General features: G+C 36.0%; 1 protein-coding gene across 6 annotated transcripts in view; it reads right to left on the reverse strand.

The window, feature by feature from the left end:
* The window catches only part of CNTN5 (contactin 5), a 610,938-nt gene that overhangs the window by 417,572 nt on the left and 170,436 nt on the right, over positions 1-22,930 (reverse strand). For 5 of the 6 annotated variants that reach the window (XM_058044080.1, XM_058044112.1, XM_058044071.1 and 2 more), the window contains one exon: positions 3,402-3,541. The exons of the other annotated variant lie outside the window; for it this stretch is intronic. The gene's annotated coding sequence lies outside the window, so the exon portion shown is untranslated. The remainder of the gene's footprint in view (positions 1-3,401; positions 3,542-22,930) is intronic. 6 annotated transcript variants of the gene reach the window in all.

Below are 22,930 nucleotides of genomic sequence, written 5' to 3' on the forward strand. Positions count from 1 at the left end.
TTTTCCTTAGCACTCTGTAAGCTTGTGCAGCACAAAAGTAATCACAAAAAGAAAAAAAATCTCCCTAAAAATGCTATATTTATCCCTTTTAGAGCCACAGCCATTTCTTTTTTAGTAAGGAGAGAGTTCCTGTGGGTAGCTTTACCTGGCTATATGTCAAGAAAACAGCCTTGTTTGATAGGGAGAACTGCCCCCATGGAACATGAACTGGCAGAAGGCCAGAGTCAGTAAGGAAAATTCAAAATCAGTTGCAGCAGAGCAGCAACCTAAAGTATCAATTTTCAAAATAATTGAGTCATTATTTAACACATGGAGTACTCAATAATACATTTTTTTTCCCCCTGAATAAATTATAATAACCATTAGAAGTGAATTCAGTAAACACTCTTTTTCACCCATAGTTTTGAGCGAGTAGAATTTCTGGCAGGTACTCAAACGGGTCACCATGAGTAGGATAATGTGGCAATCTGTTATCATTAGCTCTGTTGGAAAGGTTCTGAACACACTAGAGAGAATTAAATGACCTGGAAAACTCAGTCTATGGAAAAGTCTATTGTACTCATCTCCTTTATTTCCACCTCTATGCATCACTGGAACAGTGGAACAGCAAGATTTGCAGTGGTGACAAAGATAAAGGTCATTTTTCAGTTTCTCTTTCATCCAGCATGAACCATTTAGGGACTGTTAAATTCTACACATTCAGAAAATTACTATTTTCTGTCAGGTCCTCCTGCTCTCTTGGTGTGTTAGCTTATTGAAATCTTCACATTTGGAAGACATTGCAGATTTGTGTTTTAAAAATCACTGCTACTTTTGTTCCGGACCATCATTGTTACAAGTGTCAGAATTTCAGATCATGCAAAATAACAATGTACAACGCCCCTACATAGCCCATTTTAGCAACTGTTTTTCCTAACCAGTGTAATTTTTTCCAGCAAAACTTGAAAGAAAGAGCAGTTCTTAACAGCTCTATTAAATCAAATCACCATGCCAAGACCCAAATGGTCAAGATAAATACTATAAAGAGAATGACAGCTGATTCAAAAACCTGCATGAGAGACGTTTCTATTGTTCATATAAACTTTGTTTCTGTTTTCCATTTATTTGAGTGGTTAACTTTAAACAAAGAATGCAACTTTGATGTGCATCAGCTCTACTTATTTAACAGTTTTGTACGCAAACTTTATTCCTGGGAAATCCAACTAAAGGTATATCCGCATCAATTAAAGAAAATAAACAGGGAATCAGCAGAATCTTAAGCAAAATGAAAGAAATCTTTTGCATTTTGGGAAAGGGGAGATGAACATATGCCTTGACCTCAAAGTTGAGAAAAAAATTCAAGGGACTGTAGGAAGGGAAGCTTAGGGTTTTCCCTAAATCTGCTTTGTTTCACACTCTATACTTACTGAGAGGCTGAGGACATACACTACCAAATATATGATTTTAACAGCATATTCTTCACCAGTAAATAAGCAGCTCCTGCTTAGGCATAAAATTATACCAAATCTTTCCTCTTTATAGAAACATAACAAATTCACTGGAAATTTATCTTATTTTTTCAGTAGGAATTCCTGTATTTGAACATTTTATCATTTATGACAAATGATTATGACATGGATTTAAGAAACAGACACAAGACTCAGTTCTATTCTGTTGTAACAGAGGATGAATTTAACATCTCACACAAAGGCTGACAGGTCAGAAGTTGGTTCTGTCACTTGATATTATAGATTAATGTAGAAAGAATATCTACATAAATGATCCTGAAATATTTGTCAAAACTTGACTACCATAAACTTCCAGTGTAAAGACTAACAGAATTCTGGAATAGTATACACAATTATTTAGGCTATAAGAAATTGTTTTGAGAAACACAAATCTGTGGGAAATTATGTCTTTCACATATCATAAATAATTATATCTTTAACTTACCTTTTCTCTTCTTTAACAAGAAAGATAAGAGAATGATTTTTCATTTATCTCTTGGGAAAAAAAAACTCTTCCCTTTTCTCTTCCCCTATCACTTTTTGCTCAAAACTGTTAAAGACATCTCCAAGATTACAGAAAGCCTGCTTTGCGTGCATTCAGAACCAAAATATTTTTATATAACAAATGTCTTTCAATAAATCTTCTACTCTTGTAATACTTGTGGAAAAAAAAATTTAAAAACCAACAAGTTAAAATTCACTTGCCAATCTTTCCTATGCTTTTAGTGCAGTACATTTCCAAGGGCAGGAAAAAGAGTTAAACTGTGTTATTTTTAAAATGACACTGTGAATCTACTCATATTAAGTTCATCAGTTCTAATTCAGTTACGTCTTTTGGAGGTCACTGTCTCTCTCATTCATTACAAAGGCTTTCTGATTCTTTGGTATGATTCTCAATTAGTTGGGTAGGCAGGTAAAACATCTGACATCCAACAGTGAACTATGAGCTTCCAAATATGTTTGCACAGCCACACATTACACTTTAGCAAGCTCTTTACCTTAACCCATTAATAAACCATAGTTTGAGGTTAAGAATAAAGACTCAACTCAAAAATTAATTAGAGGTGTTATGAACTACATGTTCATGAGTCATTCAGCTATGAAATGATAAAGCACACCAGTTAACAGATAACTGCAGACATTTACTCCATCTCATTTCAATCTGTGGCTGTACTCATGATAAATTGAAAATGAATAACCATTGTTCATCTGTGTAGTGAATATCAGATTCAAATTACTCAAATCTGCAGCTGCTGCATCACGATGGTTTGTATCACAACAGGCTCTTGAGCAAAGCACTTTCTGTATTCACCTGCTTCATTAATACAAATTTGTGTTTATTCAGTACTCTAGCGAGTACTCTATTATACAAACCACTTAATATAAGCTGGAGAAACCGTAACTCCTAAAAGGGGCATTATCCATGACCTTCGAGAGGTTTACCTTTGTGGAACTCACTTGTTATATCAGAGTCTTCCAGCAAACTCACCTATTCTAGACCTAGATCAAGCCCTACTGAAATACTTGAGAGATTAGACATGCAATATAGACTTTGTGACTCATCCACAGAGATTTCTAGAATCAATTATATGGAACTAAACATGACAGAAAAATTAGATTTCAAAATTAATTCAGTGTATTCAGGTAAAGAGTATACTGCAGTCACAATTTTAAACTTTCAAGGAGTGGTAAGCACTTTTAAAACAGAACCTTTGCAAACTGATGGTGTAAAATAAAGCAATATCATCCATAAAACTAGATTGGGTTTGTAATCTCTGTTCCATTTGTGACCTTAATCAGTTTAAATTGCTCATGAGAGCATCTGTGTTTGAATTGAACTTTATAAACCAATAAAGGCAAAAATTAAAAACAATAAAGATATCCCAAAAGCAGTTTTGTCTAAATATCCAGTACCTCAACTTCCCAATTTTCTGTACAGAAGTTGTTCTTCACAACAGAACTGATCTCCACAGATTAGGTCCTGTATGAGTGAAAGCTGACGATGCTCAGGTGCTGTGCTGGATCCAACAGTATTAGGACTCCCTTTTCATAATCTGTGAGGGGGAAAAAAATGTTACACGTGTGTAGAGCTGTTTTGAAAGTGTTAGATGTGTCAAACTTTCTTCTATGTGGACATATGTTCATTTGGCTCTTTATGTTTCATTACTTGCCTATTGCATTACATGACAGCGCTGGTTGTCTGTATGAGTTTAATCTGAGCTATCTGTATTGCTTCAGAGTGGATACAGAATGTAAAAGTTTGTTTTATGCCGTTTGGTGGGAAAAAAACTCCTTATTTCTTGCAACAAGAACAAAAAAACATTAAGAGAATTAAGAGAAATTAGGAGTTCCTCTTTATTTGCTACCCTTTAAGAAAAGATAGTGCTGGGAAGAATGCAAAATGTACAGATTCACATTATTAGCCTCTTATGTTCAGGTAGACTCATCTATAATGGAAGGTATGTAAAATAATTTCTGTTGTTTGAATTTAAACCAGCTCATGAGCATTCTTGTAAAGATGTTTTCTCACAGGAATTTTTTAGAGTGACCTTTTTCACATAGCATGCAATTATGACTTTGTTGATTATTTCATTTTCAAGGTACTCATTTGAAAATACACTAGAGGCATGTGTCTCCATTTAGCTTATTATCCTAAAAAAATAGAGCATGACTTTCTTAAAATAATTATTGTTTGAACTATTCAATCATTAAGTTAAATTGACAACAGAGAAATCACAACACTTTTAATAAATTTGAACAATTGTTAGCAGCCTCCATTAAGGAAGCAAAAAAACCCTTACCGTTCCCCCTCAAAAACCAACTAAGCAAACAACCTGCAAAAATCCAAAAAGAAACCTTCCCAAAGACCCAATCAAAAAAACCCCTAAAACTCAAACAAAAAACTACTGTTCTGGTGTTCATGGGCATTTAGATTAATTTTCACATAAAGGCTAAAACACAGTCTTTTCTGTAAAAAACTGTTTATTAACTAAACAATTAACACAATTGTATAATGTTAAAGCTTTTCCTTTTTTCATTTTCTTGTATTCAATCTGATTAAGTTTTTAAATGCTTCTTCCCTTGACTTTTTCATTATTTCATCCTGTCTAAAGGAATCATGGGGAATGTCTTTATGTTCTGGTTAACTGTCTACTTTACCTGTTGTCCTGGGAAACCAGCAGCATCTATTAAATAATTTTTTCCCTCCTAAAAACAAAGCAACCAAACAAATAGCCACCTAAGGGTCCTAATTATACCTCTTTATGTGACTGGCAGGAAATGTATTAGATGTCCAAATTTCTTCTACCAAAACACTGTGGTAGAACTGACTATCAGTTTCATAGCTAATTCACATAAGAATTATGAACAATCTTCCCTCATTCTATTAGCTTTGGAGTTTGAATTAAAATTTTTACTTAGACCTTGCCTTTGGAAAGGCACGGAATTCAGGGACTGGAGAACAGATTTGACTTACATTGCATATTTTGAAACAAACAAGCAAACAAACAATATAAGGGAGAAAATCTGCGTTCATTCCTATTAATATTCTTGAAGTCCAGCCTAGAGGATAAGAATTTACTTAGGTGATATTACAGCTCTGCCTTGTACTGCTTGACTGATTCAAAGCTGCATCTGCAGTCCAGAAACCATTTAGATCTATGAAGCAAAGGAAGGCAATCTGCTCATCCTTCTTTTAGAGTTGGTTCACCCAGCAGAAAACAGTGAAATTTTATAAAGATTATGAAGACAAAGATTAATTCCCATCAATTCCCATCTCTGACAGAAGCACTTCTGCACAATCACCCTTTATTTCATTTGACTACACCAGGAGCTTCTCCAATCAGCACCTGGATATTGATGACCTCAGCCCTGAAGCATTTAGCTAAAAGTTAGAAAAAGCCCTAGATACTTCTCTGAGTGGAATGGATCCTGTAGCCCAGTGAATAAGATGTTGCTACAGCTACCAACATGCCATGATCCTTTTACAAAATTTCAAGGCTATAAGACAGCCATGTTTACTTTGCCTGAACTTCTCTTACCTAGCTAAACTTTGTTATGAGCTCTATGCTAGAGCTGTAACAGCAATTTTTGAAATTTAAAAGAAGCTAGGTCTTATTTAATTTTGCTTTTGCTTATCATCCTATGGTAAAATTTTCATATATGTGGTAGTAACAGGTAGTTTTTCTGTATAGAATCTGATATTTATGACTACAACATAGCAACATAGCATAGAGGAATACGGTTGTGGTGTGGAGAAACAGACCTTGAATGGTGGGACACGGGATGCAATGCAGAGAGGGTTATAAGAAATAGGATACAAGCTGATGTTCCAGACCCAATGGCGATAAGCACCCTACTAATGATCAGCTAAGGTAGTATAGACCTGCAGAAATCACTTTTAAATGCATCAAAGAGAAAAAAAGAACATAACTAACATATGTAAAGTATGCCGTAATTAATAATTACAGAAGAAGCACATTTGAAAAATAGTGACAAATAGAAAGTTATGAGAAAGTTGGCAAACATAGAAAAACTCCTTATGTGAGTCTAAGATGAGGAAGAAAACACCCACAAAGTTACATTAAACAGCTGAAGCCTCTCCCCATGCTGAAGACAAGATTTAGATGCATGTGTTGGGAAACCAAACTTAATAGGAAAAAAATGTTATCAAGATTGTGTATAACGAAATTTCAACTTCATCTGTGGTGTTATAATTTTTGTTATTTTAAATTTCTTTCTTTTTTTTTCTATTTATCTGTAAAAATAGGTACTGAGCTAAAAAGGAATCTTCAAGATACAGTTAAGATTTAAATTACACTAACAATAAACTACTGAATCTACATAAAAGATGTGCTTCTTTTTTTGACCATAAAAATTATGCTTTTTCACAGCACATTTTGAAACTCATTCCTAGATATTATTAAGCTGATCAATCATTTGCCTGCAAAGCTTGTAGCTACACCTGGAAAAGAAAGACATTGCTCTTAAGAATCATTTAATTTGATTCTGATAATTTTATATTTTTAATTTTGTAATGGAAATTAAAAGCAAATATACAAATTGCATTTTGACAATAATAATGACAAATCCCCCCTCTTTGTACAGTTCAAAATTAACTTTTTTGTTTCCTTGTATTACTTTCTCTTTTATAAGTTACAGAGGTATATATCCATGACCTGGTTTGAGTGTGTGTCTATAATATAAGCTAGCATTTTGTGTCCATCTGTATCCATATGCATTTATTTTTTTATTTGTTTATTTTTAGGCTGATTTAACATGAATTAACAGGAATAATGATTTTTAAACTACTAATGGTCACAGGTTTCATTTTAAAAAACTTCTTTTGTTATGAAAATAAATATAAATCTGTGTTACCTTCAGCTGTGAACTGAATGTTAAAAATATAATTTGGAAAGAAATGTTCCACAGTTACATGGAAGCATGATGCATTAAAAGGAAAAGAACACAATTTATTCAAACATTTTATTAGATATAAACATCTGCAGATCACTGAATTCCACAGAAGGTGGGCTAGCCATTAGGTTTCAGCAACTGAAAGAAACAATAAATCACAGCTTTTACTTTTACAGCCCATTACACACAAAGGTCTAAAACCTTTCTATTTGCAAGCCTCAGAGTACTCCAGCTGCAGAGTCTTTAACTTTCCAACTTTCTGTGACTAATAGATGTTATACTGTAGAATGAACAGGAAATTAGAGTGGAGAGAGGTGTAAAATCAGTATCCTTAGAAAGGCTGTGCAGGAGGGATGTGAAGAATAGCTCACTGTAGGGCTATGCTGTCTCCCAGTGATCCTCAGACAAGACAGATTACATTCTTGTTAATGACCATTTAAGAATCAGTGGATTTCTATATGTTATAAAGGAGAAGCAGTTATAAAGTTATTAAATATTGTGGAAGGGCAAGGTAGGAGAGGCAAATAGAGAGGCAATAGATTCAGCAAGAAATTTCGTTGAGACCTGCTGTAGTTGGAAAAAAAATAGCTGGAGAGTTGTATAGATCTTTCTCCTGCTTTTGACCTCACACAGGAAAGCTATGCCCTTTTAAAATTTCATTCTGTGTTGAAGGGTAAATCCTTTATTTTTCATTAAAATATCCTTTCAATTGACTTGCCCTTCAGAATTTATTAAACAAATCTACTATTTCTGATGTAGCACAGTTCGGAAAAATAGTTACCTTCTTCTCACATGTCTATTCAATAATTCTACCTTTTTTCTTGAAGTGGCCAAATCAGATCTTTCTCCCACTCAGTTTAGCCTTTTTCCTACTGCGCCAAATGGGCCCACAGCCCCTAGCTACTCTGAAAACGTGTCACGGCATCATCGGCTGCGTGGAAAAAAAGCTTTTCTAAGAAACGCAATACCTCCCACATTGAACTAGGGGAAACTCCAGGCTCCCTCAGACAGATGAAGCAGCTTTCACTATCTGTGTCTGTATTACAGGAAAGAGGTTCCTGCTGTGCAACCAGACTACCTGGTGACTGCAAGGCAGACGGCACCATCCTCAGCAAACACAGTTTTGATAAGATCAAAGACTACTGCGTTCCTAAATGTCCTCTGGGAGGCCTTGTACTGTAGGGTACACTGAAGAATAAGCTTGCTCTAAACTGCTCCCCCCACTTCCCTGCAGAATTTCTACTACGTATTTGAGTTTCAATCCTGCTTTTGGAATCTCACTGCAATGTTTTCCATTTAGAGTCTTTTTCTTCTGCTATTTTCTTCAATCTATTTCTGGTACTGTACAGTCTTGACAGGTGAAGATTACAGACAGTGTAGATATACCAGATATATCTTAATGGCAAGAAATTCTTCCTCAGAGTCCTTATCAAATATACTGTCCATTGCTGGTCATATTTCAGCCCAAGCCTTTTTAAAATACATTTTAAAATAAAGCACATAAAACCACTACACGAGTTAGCTATTTCTCCTATCTCACATTATCCTTAAATGTCTGCTTTGAATAAACCCATAGAGAAATCAAATGTAACACAGGACAGGGTTTCTACTGGTTTAGTTGGAAGCGTGAAAGCATTTCTGTCCTTGTGTGATGGGCAACAGTCTGGTCAGCCCCAAGGGAAGCTGTGTCTAATTCTGACCTTAAATTTAGAATAAAAATATTCCACTTAGAAAACAAACTTCAAATCCTGAAGTGATGAGAAGTTATTTACTCGCAGAAGGGAATGATAGGTACCACACAGTCCTCAACCCTGTCTTTTGTGGACTTCTCCAGTAGGAAAATTTTCAGAAAGTGTGTTAATCAAGGAATATATTTTAAATATATGCACATATCTCATTAATTTCAAAAAAATAATTTAATAATACATTTTTAATCTGGTAGACAGAAGTAGAGATCATTATTCAAGTTCTTAAATATGTAACAACATGTTCATCTTTAAATGATATATTGATATTCAAAAGTAATTTTTACTGACTACTTCTATCTACAAACTTCACGAACAGTAAGATGGTATCCCAGAATAGTCCTTCTTGCCTCACTTGCATTATAATAACAATAATAATGGTGTCTCTAATATCTGTAACACCCACAACTGGTGCTGTCTGCAGTGTACCATGATTTTTTTCACAATAGAAGTTAAAGTCCATTTTTCAGAAGGAAAACCATGGAGACATGAATTAGTAAGTTAAAGGTCACGAAGAGCTGATGCCAATAAATATGAGGTTTTTTAATTGTCATTTGCAGTAAACTATAGAGCTCAGTATTGGAAGAACTCAATTGCTTAGATGCATATTTTGAAAGAACAAAATTATATGGCAGAAGATAATTGTTAGCTGTACAGATGAAACTTTGAGGACACACACTCAGCTCCTAAAGATCATTTACAAATATTGTAAGTGGCATAACATTTGACTTCTGTTTCCTGTTTCTCTAACATCAGGAGATGTAGAAGGTGAGCAACACAGTGCTGCATGATTTACTTGGGGATTTTACTCTGAGTCACAACTAATACTAAGATAACTTTGTGATGCAAGCAGCCAAAAAGTTTAGAAAGTGGAAAAGTACTAACATAGAAAATTCCTGCTGGTATGGAAGCCATGAGCCTGGGAACTGGGTCCTGGAACAAGAAACATACTGAAAAAGTGCAGCTGACCTCTTTAAAAGTACAGGCGAGGAGCCTGGAAAGTGGTGACCTCCTGTGATACCATCAGTAAGTGCAAACCTCAAGAAACTGCAACTTAGTCTCTGAAAAAGTGGAAGCAGTGCTGGAAAACAAAATTGGGCTGGACAAACAGAAACATCACAACTTTTTTGGTGGTCTGGATGAAAAATAGACATCAACAACATCTACTGGCTGCTCAAAATGGTGTGTTCTACACCCTTTTATATCTCTAGAATAGACAAAGAGCTCAATTTTTATCCAAAATAGAGCTTCTATCTCCCTGAAAACTTCCCATGCTGCACATGTTTTTAATTTTGTGAACAAGTTGAAATCTACACAAACTTTCTACAAGATCTTAGACTCTCATTGAGGATACCTGGCTAACTCCAGAGTCCATGATGTCAATCATTTTTGAAGTCAGACTCGTTTAAGGTGTTGGTTGCTGCTTCGGGCCCACTTTTGGAGTGGTTTCATTTTGTCCTTAAAAGCTCTGGCATGGCTGGATCTCTCTTGGTGACTGGTTTGTCCAACACTTCAACATGATTTGGCCAATTCTGAAACCTAATTCACTCAAAACTGGTAATTTACATCCATATAAGTAATATGTCATCTTATATCGGTGAGAAGTTGCTTCACTAATGAAAAACTAACAGTAACCTATATAAACTATTGGAAATTTTTATATTGATTGTTTCTATATTATTGAATGCTGATGCCATTGACTGTTGCCATACTATTTCTTGTTAATTTATTATTGATAGCTGATAGTGATTTTTAATTGTTATATATATTCACTTTATTGATCCTTTTTATATTTGCTAGTGATGATGTCTGTGGTAGGATTCTTGCTGGTGTTGATTTTTGTAGTATTTTTGATACTCTGCAATAATGTAGACAAATTTTAAGGAATTAAAAGCTTCCATCTTCTTGTGTGTTACAGAATCCTACAAACCCCTTTGGCAATTTCTGTGTGTGTACAAGCTGTGTAACCCTGGCACTGCTATTGAGTTTAATCTCACCTTTTTTTCATGCATATTGTCTTGTCATAGTGCAGTCTCCTCCAAGGGATCTGTCATGCAACTAAGCTTCTTCCAACATAGTAAAAATAGGTATATTGATGGAGAAGGAAACTGTGAGAGAGTTCCTTGGCCAAAATTGTTTTCCAACTCCACTCCAACAGGATCTTCATATTTATATATAGGGCCACCTTTCTACCACACATGATGTTTCTGCTGCTGCATCATTGTTAGTAAAACAATACCCTTTAGAAACAAGCTCACTGGTTGTCAGTGCAAGTACTCAGCTCATGGTGAACTCCTCTGAGCTCAACTTCTGATGCATCTGTTTGCTCAGATTCTTTTTAGTTGTGGAAAGATACTTATTTTCAAATCTAACCAACAGGATGTTTTCTTTCAACTTTGTAGCCACAGATGATTTTTCTTGGATATTTATCACTTTCTAAGAGGAAAGACAGAATTATGACTAATTGTGTCTCTCTTCTTTTTGACTCATTATGCACACAATAATGTGGATCAGTGTGCAGTGAAGACTGACTCAAGTCTTGTTTTTCAGAAGACTTGGTGAATAGCCATAGTCTAGCAAAGTGAGTCAGTTTCCCTCTGGTCTTGTTTGTAATGCTTCCAGTATGTATAACATAATAAAACTAACATAAATCTCTTATTATATAAAACAAGCAATCCTAAAATGTTTTATAAACATTTTCAATCAACAGAACTTGTAAAGGCTATTATTTCCTATTTGCAGATACGAAAATCAAGGAACAATATTTTTCAAGTCAGCATTAAAAAAGAAAAAAGAAAAAAGAAAAAGCTTGACATCATCTAGGGTTTTAAGATATTGACTTTGAAATATTCTAATACTATCCTAATTGTTGAATCAAGTACCTGCACGTGTCATCACCTTTAACTGCTGTTCTCTCTGTCGAACACCACTCAGAACAAAACTCCATGGTAGGTAACAAAAGGAAGACACCCAAACTTTGTGCAGCTGCTTGCAAATTTGGACCTTCTGAGTGATTTTCTCAAAGTCAAACAGTGAGCCTCTGTCTAAACAGTAAAAGAAATTAAGTCTCCTGCCTGTCACTTTACTTTGGAAACATGCTGCTTCTCATTCTCTCATCCTCCTTTCATTAGAAAAGAGTGGTCTATTAAAGCAGCAAGGAAAATAGAATTACTTAATAAGTCAATACAAGAGAATAGGTAATGCAGGAGTAAAGATCTGACAATACACACTACCTGTAACTAAAAAACACTAAGGACAAAAGATGACTGAACTATTCTCTCATGCAGACAAAGGTACTGAGAGGCAGCACCATGATAACTGGAGAGTAGGGGGGCTCAGTGACTAAACAGTGGCCTCAGTGGCTTTGCCATGTCATTCAGAGCATTTTCTAACCAAGCCAGGGTGAAAGTAAGTTACACTGGAAAATGACACATAGATGCCACAATTCTGTGCAAATTAAGTATAGGTGGAGCAAATGAGATAAAGATCAGAGATACATTTTAGGACTAGTCATACAAGAATTTAATGAAGAATATATTTCTTTGTTTACTAAGTGTATGATCAGGGGGCAGATACATATTTTGAATATTTTAAACATAGGAAAATTCCTTTCTAAATATATCAATTTAGTTAAAGCCAAGTTGAAATTGTGATAGAAAAAGTGTGATTTGGAACAGATGCCAGATTTACATTCTTCTACAAGAGAAGAATGCTAAAGGCATTAATTTTTACTGAAAACATTATTCCAACATGCATAAGTGTCCTCCTGCCAACATTGCTTTCATTGCTCCCATAAGGTGAGTCCTGACTGGGCTAAAGACTGAAGGTCTCTCCATCACCTCAAGACTATTAAATGCCCACAATTGTCCTCCTGCTCTCTTTCTCACATTGCTCTGTGCCTCAAATCACAGTTAGTTTTCAGCTAGTGCAACACTGTCCCATAGAACCCACTAGATCTTTGTTCATCCTCATTCCCAGGGGCTCTGAACACCTTCCTTTTTGCCTTCCTTCTCTTCCTCCATTTCCCCTTCCCCTTGCTTCTCTCCATCAACCTTAGAAATTCATCTATGTTAGATGTTAAAGTAAAATGGAGGGAAGGGGACATGGATACATCTGGAAAAATTATAGATTCAGATGAAGGTGCCTGACTTAGCTAATCACATAAAAACACCTTAATGTGTTTCCTGTGCTTTATTAATTTTCTTTTTCATTCTCTCAATGGTTTCCAAACAAATATTGCTCTTCCTCTTAGTGTTGGAACTCTTAAATATTCAGCTTTGATATGTTATTGAAAAAGCCATGAGGTTATTGGTGCATGGAGAAATATTATCAAGTAAAGATCTCTCCAGCTCATCTTGTTACACAAGTCCTAGAAATATTTCTAATATTAATCTTCTAACAACACACAGCCCACTCATGGAACTACAGACCATTCAGCCTTACCTTAGTCCCTGGGAAGGTTATGGATTAGCTAATGCTAGATACTATTTCCAGGCACATGAAGGACAAGAAAATCATCAGGAATAGTCAGCATAGCTTCCCGAAAGGGAGGTCATGCTTGACCAGCTTGATAAACTTGTACGATGAAATGACTGACCTTGCAGAAGTGAGGAGAGCCGTGGCAATTTTCTACCTGTACTTCAGTAACACATTCACAGCCTCATAGATAAGGTGCTTATGTATGGGCTGGATGAAAAGACTTTGGGATGAAATAAAAACTGACAGAATAACCAGACCATTGTGGTGGTGATCTCTGGTGAAATATTTAATTGGAGGCCAGGGACTGGTGATGTACTCCAGGGGTCAACACTGTGTTCAGTCCATTTTAATACTTCAATTAATGATTGTATGATAATATTCTCATCAAGTTTGCAAGTGACACAGGAAAAGTGGCTGTTGTACCACAGGGTCATAGAATATTCTGAGTTGGAAGTGAACCATAAGGATCATCCAAATCCAATTCTACACCCTGCACAGGACAGCCTAAGAATCACAGCATGTGCCTGAGAGTATTGTCCAAACACTTTTTGATCTCTGTCAGTCTTGATGATGTGACCACATTCCTTGGGAACCATCTCTAATGCCCAACCACCCTCTGAGTGGCAAAGAATCTTTTCCTAATATCCAAACTAAACCTCCCCAGAGACACAATTTCATGCTGTTCCCTTAGATCCTATCACTGAATACCAGAGAACAGATCAGTGCCTGCCTCTCCATTTTCCCTCTTGAGGAAGCTGCAGACAGTAGTGAAGTCTCCTCTCAAACTCCTCTTCTCTTAATGAAAATGCATATAAGATTATTTTCAGAAATAAGTAAATATTTCTTTATTCTGAAGGAGTAGTATTTTTCTTTTAAACAAAGAAAACTACCATACACCAGAAACAATATTACTTTCAAATTGTACTTCCTTGGCAGTGAGGGCTCTGGGCATGCATGAAGTCTTGGGAGGGGACGTGTCCAGGAGAGCGAACAACAAATCAAGGAAGTAAAAGACTCAACTTGTGACTTCTTTTTGGATTTTGCACAGAATTTTTGCACTGTTGCTCCTAGCATTCCTTGAAAAGGCCTGGAGTAATAAATATCTTTAAAAATTATCAGATAAGTTAGAAACATTATGAAGAAAAGATTGTAGCAGCATGTATCCTACTAAAGAAGTGAGTGAAATAAAGCAAATTGCATGATCCTGTTCGCTGCCAGTATACTGAGGTATGCACCAGCAATTTACCTGAGTTACAGGACAAAGCACATAGGCATATTTTTTGGCCCATTTATGCCTAAAAAAGGATTTCAGGCCAGAACTGGCCACAAACCAGATATCATTTTGCCCTGAGATTATTTTGGAGAAAAGAAAACACTGATTGTGATATCATCCTGAAATCACCAGACGTGTGTCATTAAAAATCCAGCAGAGGTAAAAACTATGAATTTTCAATGTAAAACTGTATTCATAAGTTTAACCTGTTTGATAAATATTCTGTAATAGGACTCCTTGTCAATTATGTGTCATGTCTGTTTTTAAATTAGTTTATATTGCTGCATTAGAAAATTAAATATAAAATTATACTAGGTTTGCGCTTTCATGCATGGAACAAATGTGTGGTATAGATACAAAAATCCAGTTCAAAATAAATAATTATTATTATTGTTTTTATTATTACCATCCTTTACTGTATTCAGGCTTTTTTTCTTAAATCCTAAATAATCAGTCCAAAGGGTAAAAATCAGACAAATAATGTGTTGAGATAAAGACAGTTTAATAGGTTAAAAAAAGATATTGTGCAAGTAAGAAAAGCAAAAGAAGGAACTCATTCACCACATCTCATGAACAGGTGGGCAGACACCTCCAGGACAACCAGGGTTCCACTGTGCTTAACAGTGACTCAGGAAGACAAACTTCATCACTCTCAATGCCCTCCCCTGCCTCCTTCTTCCCCCAGCTCTACATGCTGAGCATGATGCCATATGACATGGAATATCCTCTGTGTCAGTAGTATTCAGCTCTCCTGGATGTGTCCCCTCCCGAGACTTCGTGCATGCCCAGTGTCCTCACTGCCAAAGCAATACAAGAAATAGAAGAATCCTTGAATCTGTGTTAGCTCTGCTCAGCAATAACTAAAACCTCTGTTATCAACACTGTTTCCACTACAGGTTCAAAACACAGCCCAACACTGGCTACACTGAAGAAATTAATTCTATCCTGACAAAAAAAACCAGTACAGTTAGCCCAGAATATTTTTTCAGTCTTCCCTAGGTTTAGCAAAGGAGTAAGGAGAAATTTACAGTAGGAAATCATTCAGGCACAGTATGATAAGATCAGTATATCTAAGTGTTAAATCAGTTCCCTACAAGACACATACGGCCCATGGGGTAGTCTGTACTGAACATTCATAGAATCACAGAATGGTTTGACTTGTAAGGGACCTTAAAGACCCCTAATTCCAACCCATCTGCCATAGGCAAGGGTGCAGCCCACTAGATCAGGCTGCCAGAGTTCTGTCAAGCCTGGCCTTGAACACTTCCAAGAATCAGGCATCCATCACCTCTTTGGACAGCCTGTTCCAGTGCTTTGCACCTTCTGAGTTAAGAATTTCTTCCTAACATCTAATCTAAACCTGCCTTCCTTCAGTTTAAAATCAGTTTAAGGATCTGGAGAGCCTGTGCTGCACTGTCCTTGAAATATGTTTAGTACATACCAAAACCACACTAGTTTTAGTATAAACACAAAGAAGGAAGGTCAAGGTACTTACATCAAAACTTCACTATCCTTTGAATCAAAATGCCTTCCTTCCTTCCTTCCTTCCTTCCTTCCTTCCTTCCTTCCTTCCTTCCTTCCTTCCTTCCTTCCTTCCTTCCTTCCTTCCTTCCTTCCTTCCTTCCTTCCTTCCTTCCTTCCTTCCTTCCTTCCTTCCTTCCTTCCTTCCTTCCTTCCTTCCTTCCTTCCTTCCTTCCTTCCTTCCTTCCTTCCGACACTTCCTTCCGACACTTCCTTCCGACACTTCCTTCCTTCCTTCCTTCCGACACTTCCTTCCGACACTTCCTTCCGACACTTCCTTCCTTCCTTCCTTCCTTCCTTCCTTCCTTCCTTCCTTCCTTCCTTCCTTCCTTCCTTCCTTCCTTCCTTCCTTCCTTCCTTCCTTCCTTCCTTCCTTCCTTCCTTCCTTCCTTCCTTCCTTCCTTCCTTCCTTCCTTCCTTCCTTCCTTCCTTCCTTCCGACACTTCCTTCCGACACTTCCTTCCGACACTTCCTTCCGACACTTCCTTCCGACACTTCCTTCCTTCCTTCCGACACTTCCTTCCTTCCTTCCTTCCTTCCTTCCTTCCTTCCGACACTTCCTTCCTTCCTTCCTTCCTTCCTTCCTTCCTTCCTTCCTTCCTTCCTTCCTTCCTTCCTTCCTTCCTTCCTTCCTTCCTTCCTTCCTTCCTTCCTTCCTTCCTTCCTTCCTTCCTTCCTTCCTTCCTTCCTTCCTTCCTTCCTTCCTTCCTTCCTTCCTTCCTTCCTTCCTTCCTTCCTTCCGACACTTCCTTCCTTCCGACACTTCCTTCCTTCCTTCCGACACTTCCTTCCTTCCTTCCTTCCTTCCTTCCTTCCGACACTTCCTTCCTTCCTTCCTTCCGACACTTCCTTCCTTCCTTCCTTCCTTCCTTCCTTCCTTCCTTCCTTCCTTCCTTCCTTCCTTCCTTCCTTCCTTCCTTCCTTCCTTCCTTCCGACACTTCCTTCCGACACTTCCTTCCGCCACTTCCTTCCGCCACTTCCTTCCTTCCTTCCTTCCGACACTTCCTTCCGCCACTTCCTTCCGCCACTTACTTCCGCCACTTCCTTCCTTCCTTCCGCCACTTCCTTCCGCCACTTCCTTCCGCCACTTCCTTCCTTCCGCCACTTCCTTCCGACACTTCCTTCCGACACTTCCTTCCTTCCGACACTTCCTTCCTTCCTTCCAACACTTCCTTCCGACACTTCCTTCCTTCGGACACTTCCGACACTTCCTTCCTTCCTTCCCCCTCCCACTTTTCCCTTCCCTCTTCCTCTCCTGAACAGGAAATGTCTCGTAATTGCTTGACATTTCACAAAAAAGAGAATTATCTCCTGACTAGTTGAGGTGCTGTCATGAAACATTGTATAATGTTTAACAATTATCAACATTTATAACATTTCTTGTACAATTAATTGAGTCACATTATCAGGCAGGAGTGAAGAGTGCATGTATTCATTAAAAGAATTAAAGCAGCAGCAGTAGCAGGTCATCTGTTCAAAATTCAAGTTACATCCCTCTTAAAAGGACTGGCGTCTTTAACCAGTTTCTTCTTTGTGAATGACAAGTTGACTGGTTTTTAAAAATGTCATTGCCTTACTCTAGATACACAAGTACAAAAAGGCCAAATTTTTACTTTGATAAAGAAGGAAAATGGAGAAATAAGTCAGATTTTGTTTTGAATATATTTGAGGGTGGGAAAATAATTTTCCATGTATTTGATTATTCTAGAGGAATTTTCTACTAGAGTTTGGCACAAGAACATTAAAGAAAATACTGCAGAAAGACAAGACAATTTTGTGGAACTACTCTAAAAGATGTAACAATTAAAACATTTGTAGAAGTAAAATAAATATTTGCCATATATTAATTTCAGCATGCAAAACTGTAATACATCTATCCATAGACAAAGTTCTCGGAAGCTGCCTTTGCAAATTATAATTCCATGTATACATGCTTGTTCTTAATTTAAAAAAAATATTAATCTCTCATTGTTTCATGAAATGAGCACATATCTCTTTTTCTCCTCTATAAACGAGAAAGCAATTTGTCAACAAAATTAAAATATTTTGAATTTAAGTAGACAACATATCAGTTACAAAGGCAGCAGTTATAGAAGTTTGTTTAGGTGTATGCTCATGCTGGTACAAAACTAAAAAAAAAACATATCTGCCCTTCAAGTGAAAATTAGTAATTAAAAAAAAATCATAATAAAGGATTTTCTCCGCAGGTCTCTCTATAAATTCCATTAATCACCAAAAAAAATGAACTTGATTTTGTGAACAATTTTCATCTAAGCAAATATAGCCATGACTCTTTGTATTAATGAGCATTACTCTAAAATCACTATTGTTTAAATAACTATGCTATTTATCATCACAAAATCCCCCCCATGGTATTATATGAATTCTCAGTATTGCAACAAGTGGTACATAAAACACAATATCACACAGGTTCCAAGGTAACTAACATCAGCTGGGAGCTGACTCAGTGAATGATCCTGTGCTCACAAAGGAAGGGGTGACCTTTTTCTTGTCTTGAGAAAGCATTTAAGGATTTTACAAAATAACAGAAATTTAGTATGCACATATGAAGTTAAATGGAAGCAGTTAAGAATTTCAAATGCATTCTAAACAGAGAAGTGATTATATTATTCCTTTAAAAGCAATCTAAATTTTGTATTGCTCTCTTCTATCAATCCTGCCTGAACTAGGATCTTTTAGTTAGACTGGAGTTGAAGCTGTGTAAGGACTGTCTTTGGGTGGAACATAACCCAAACAGATGAAAATATGACTTGCTAAAAATTACTGCCATAAATCTATAACAAGATTACTGTGACCTTTTAATGTTTGAAGAATTTTTTTTCTCTACTTACTGTAGAGTTAGCATCATGTGTATCTGTATAAATAGGACTAACTAATTAGGATATAATTTATTTCCAGCATTGCATATGTAACTGTGAATTGAACCAAAAAACAAGTTTTTAACTATGGGCCTTGTTTTGACAAAGCTGTTTCCAATCCAAAAGCAGGCTTGTTTTGTCTTGTCACATATATCCACCATCTTTCACTCTGTCAATTGCCACCTGAGAATCTCTGAATCCATCTTCTCCTTCCTTAGATTCACTGTGGAAAGAGATGTTAAATACCTATAGCAGCATAAAACTACTTGTTTCAGTTTTGAAATATGTATATCCATTTATATCCAATCTTGTGGTTCTTTTCTCTTTCAGAATGCCTTCAGATTATTTGATTGTTAGGTAGTAGTTTTCATAATTAATGGCAGAAATTTAAAAATATGAGATGCAATTTTACATGGCTATACATTTTGGATAAAACCTCTTGTATATTTAGACAGACATTTTTAACATTGCATTCAGTTTCCTACCTTTTATGTATTTTTACATTTTAAAGTCAACGCTAGAAAACAATAAACTAAAATCTCCTAAATTTTGATCCCTCAGTCACAGTCAATCATGGTTAACACTGAATTCATCTTTTCTGTCATTAGCTAAGCCATATTTCATGATGGTTTGTAATGTGCGCAATGTACTTTTTCAGTGCAGTCTCCAAACATTTCAGGAAAAAAGAGGTAGGTCTTCAAAAATTCATTTTCCAGTCATCCAAAAGAAACAGGCTTGATTATTTTTATGAGAGCTTTTAGAAATTAACTTATACTTAAAAATAGTGACAGCCCTGACAGATTATCACCCCCAAAAACTGATAGTATGATAATTTTTCATCTCTAAAGGGATATACAATTAATTAGAGAAGACCTAATGTATCTATGCTGTCAGTTATCTGGAATATAAATGTTGAGGTTTAAGTCCATGAAAAACATAAAATTTAAATAAAAAAAATCACTTCTGAGTTTCAAGAAATTATAGAAACTTTAACTAAGCTTAGTTTTTCAGTTAGGTAAAATCTTAATAGCTTATAATGCGGTTTTTTTTTCTTCAATTTTCTTGAAACTTTTCAAATTCTTTTGACCTAAAAACTGTCACATTAGCTGCCACAGGCAAAGTTTTGCAAAGACAAAGAAAATGCAAGCAAAAGCAGAAAGCAACAGTGTTTAAAACTGGAAACTTTGAAAGCCTAAATACAGTCCTAGTGCATTTCTATAACAATGGTAAATCCTTGTAGCAAACCAGGTATATTCCTTGCACATTTTTATATATGCATCTATCTATACCTATTATTTTCTTCTCTTTTTCTTTGTCATATACATTCAAGTATTCATTAAATAAAAAGAAGAATGTACTGTAAAATTTTTGTGGTGTTAGCTAATGAATTCATTCCTTTTAATATTTCCAGAAATAACCTAGAATTCTACTGTAATATGTGTTTTCAGACAGAAATTCTGATGAGAAAAAGCTTGAGGATATTCTTATAAACTGAATAATAGTTGGTAAAACAATGTGATGAAAATAATACTTAAAAATATTTTAAATAAAGCATTCTACTAAATTATGAAACAAAAGTACTTCAGTATAATTCCTATGAAACCTAAACCAAGTAAAGGTGAAATTTGAAATGCAGATAATGAGTTTTGGAAAGTAAAGCCTTTGGGATAAAAATTACTTCTTAAATTTCCTGTTTGGTAAAGGAGAACCTGTGTGACCTCAGGCAAATCAAGACAGGGCTGACACCTATGGCCCTGTCATCTCCAGCTGGGCTAGTGAACTCGCATGTGGCACTGGCATCTAAGTATCTTCAGGCTTCAAGACCTATTGTATCAAAATTTGGTGACTTCCATTAATTTTTAAGTTGGCACTGTACAGTATTGAGAAGCTGGTTAGTCCTTATTTAATCAGGGGATGTGCAGATATGACCTCTCTTTAATCTTAATTTTTAATAGAAGCCTTTGTGACGGTGGTCAAAGGGGTCTTTGGATGAGGGAAGAGACGAGGATCTGACTCCATATTTCAGAAGGCATGATTTACTATTTTATGATGTATATTACATTAAAACTACACTAAAAGAATAGAAGAAAAGGTTTCATTTCAGAAGGCTAGCTAAGCTAAGAATAGAAAAGAAAGAATGATAACAAAGGTTTGTGGCTCGGACACTGTGTCTAAGCCAGTTGGGCTGTGATTGGCCATTAATTCTAAACATCTACATGACACCAATCACAGACCTGCCTGATGCATTCCACAGCAGCAGATAATCATTGTTTGCATTTTGTCTCTGAGGCCTCTCAGCTTCTCAGCAGGAAAAAGCCCCGAGGAAGAATTTTCATAAAAAGATGTCTGCGACAAGCCTTTCCTAAAAATCCCTGTGGATCTTTTCCTTGATTCTGTGTTCTCCCTTAATTTGAGCAACAAGTTTTCTGAGACAACAGCTCTCTTTTGCTGGGTTTTTTAGAGCATATAATACATCAGCCATAATTTATAACCCAATCCCTAAAATACACCATCACAGAATCAGGAATCTTCATTACTATCATGTCATCAAATGACTAGAAATCCATCTATGTCTTTGGAACTTGACTATAAAGCAGCCTTTGTCATAATTTTTTTTTTTCTAAAAATTATGCTAGGTATATTAAATATACCTTAAGCTGCATGTAGCTATGATCTTCCTATAAGCCAGCAGATATCTTTGCACCCAGACATTCATATTGCATGTTTAGGGATCAAATACTGTAGTGTTCCAAGATATGCAAGATAAATTTTTTCTTGACTGTTTGATTTCTCAAATATTCACATTTAGTCAACAGCTCTGAATATCTCTCATATATTTTGATTCATGTTACTTTAAAATGAAGTGAATAGAGAAATATCAACAACAACTGGTCCTTGACTGATAAAAGACAGGCCAGATGAAATGGATGTGTTTGTTCAAAAATGTATTCAGATTGAGACTCCCAAAAATTTAATTGGAAATATGATCAGGGAATGAAAGTGAAAACAAGGCAATAAAATGCTTTCTTAAGCTTTTTAATTGAGGAAAAATAGAAGGACATCAACTTCCATGTAGTGGAATGTTAGTGAATTTGATTCAAATTTGAATGCAGTCTTTAAAACAAGTAATTAAGTTCAGTGTACGTATCTCTAGTGTATCTCTGCACCTCATGCTATTCTTAATGTGTGTAGAAAGATTCCTTTTGCTTGTGATGAAAAATATGGCAGTGTGACATTTTCTTTAATTGCAAATTCTGATGTGTTTAATAGCACAAAGCTGGCCTCCAGCTTGAGAGTTCTGTCTCTTAGAATCAATGGTTAGACTTGAGGGCACTAGCTTGGTCATCAAGATCAATATTAGAAAAAATATGTCTTGTCAAGACCTCTTGGCCCCTTATCGATTCAAATAGGGTACTGCAGAGAAATTAATAATGACATTACAGCTGTTGGCCAACACACAGAATCTTCTCTCATTGATTTCAGTAGAGGTAGATGAATAACAGAAAAACACAATTAACTTAGACACAGTAGGAAGACTTGCTACAGAGCTTCCAAGGTGGGATCTGGGACTTGTAGTAGTCACATGGAAGAATTTTCAGGAATACTAAATTGAATTCATGTTTGAAAGAACGTAAACAGCTGAAACTGATTCCAGGGAAGGATTTTTACATTTCATTAAGGAAGTATACCTCATTTTGCCAGCCTGGGCAAAGCCCTCTAGTTTTTCTTAGGACCATATGAAGGTGTTTTTGTTGTGAAGGTGGTTCCCTCCCACATATTTATCCCAATGAAATGTAATTAGTTAAATGGAGATATATTTTTTAAATGCCCTTATTTATCTTAGCAATCTTGCAATGTCTTCTCCTCAAATTGAAAAAGTCAGATATCATTCCAAAGTTGTAGTGTTAAACAAATAAACCCCTGTCATTTACTCCTATTCACCAGGAAATTTAAACTACTATTTTTGAACCTTTGGTAAATGACAAAAGATTTTACAGAGCCTAGAAAGGTCTGAGCTCTTCTTTTACTTTTAGTGCTTCAAAAAGACTTTGGAAAAAAATTTGCCCATGGGTCAAAGAGAACCTCACAGAAAACAGAAATGTCTCTCAAGATCTATTTTCATTTGGAAT

This window comes from Melospiza georgiana, chromosome 2 (genome assembly GCF_028018845.1).
Source record: "Melospiza georgiana isolate bMelGeo1 chromosome 2, bMelGeo1.pri, whole genome shotgun sequence".
NCBI classification, from domain to species: domain Eukaryota; kingdom Metazoa; phylum Chordata; class Aves; order Passeriformes; family Passerellidae; genus Melospiza; species Melospiza georgiana.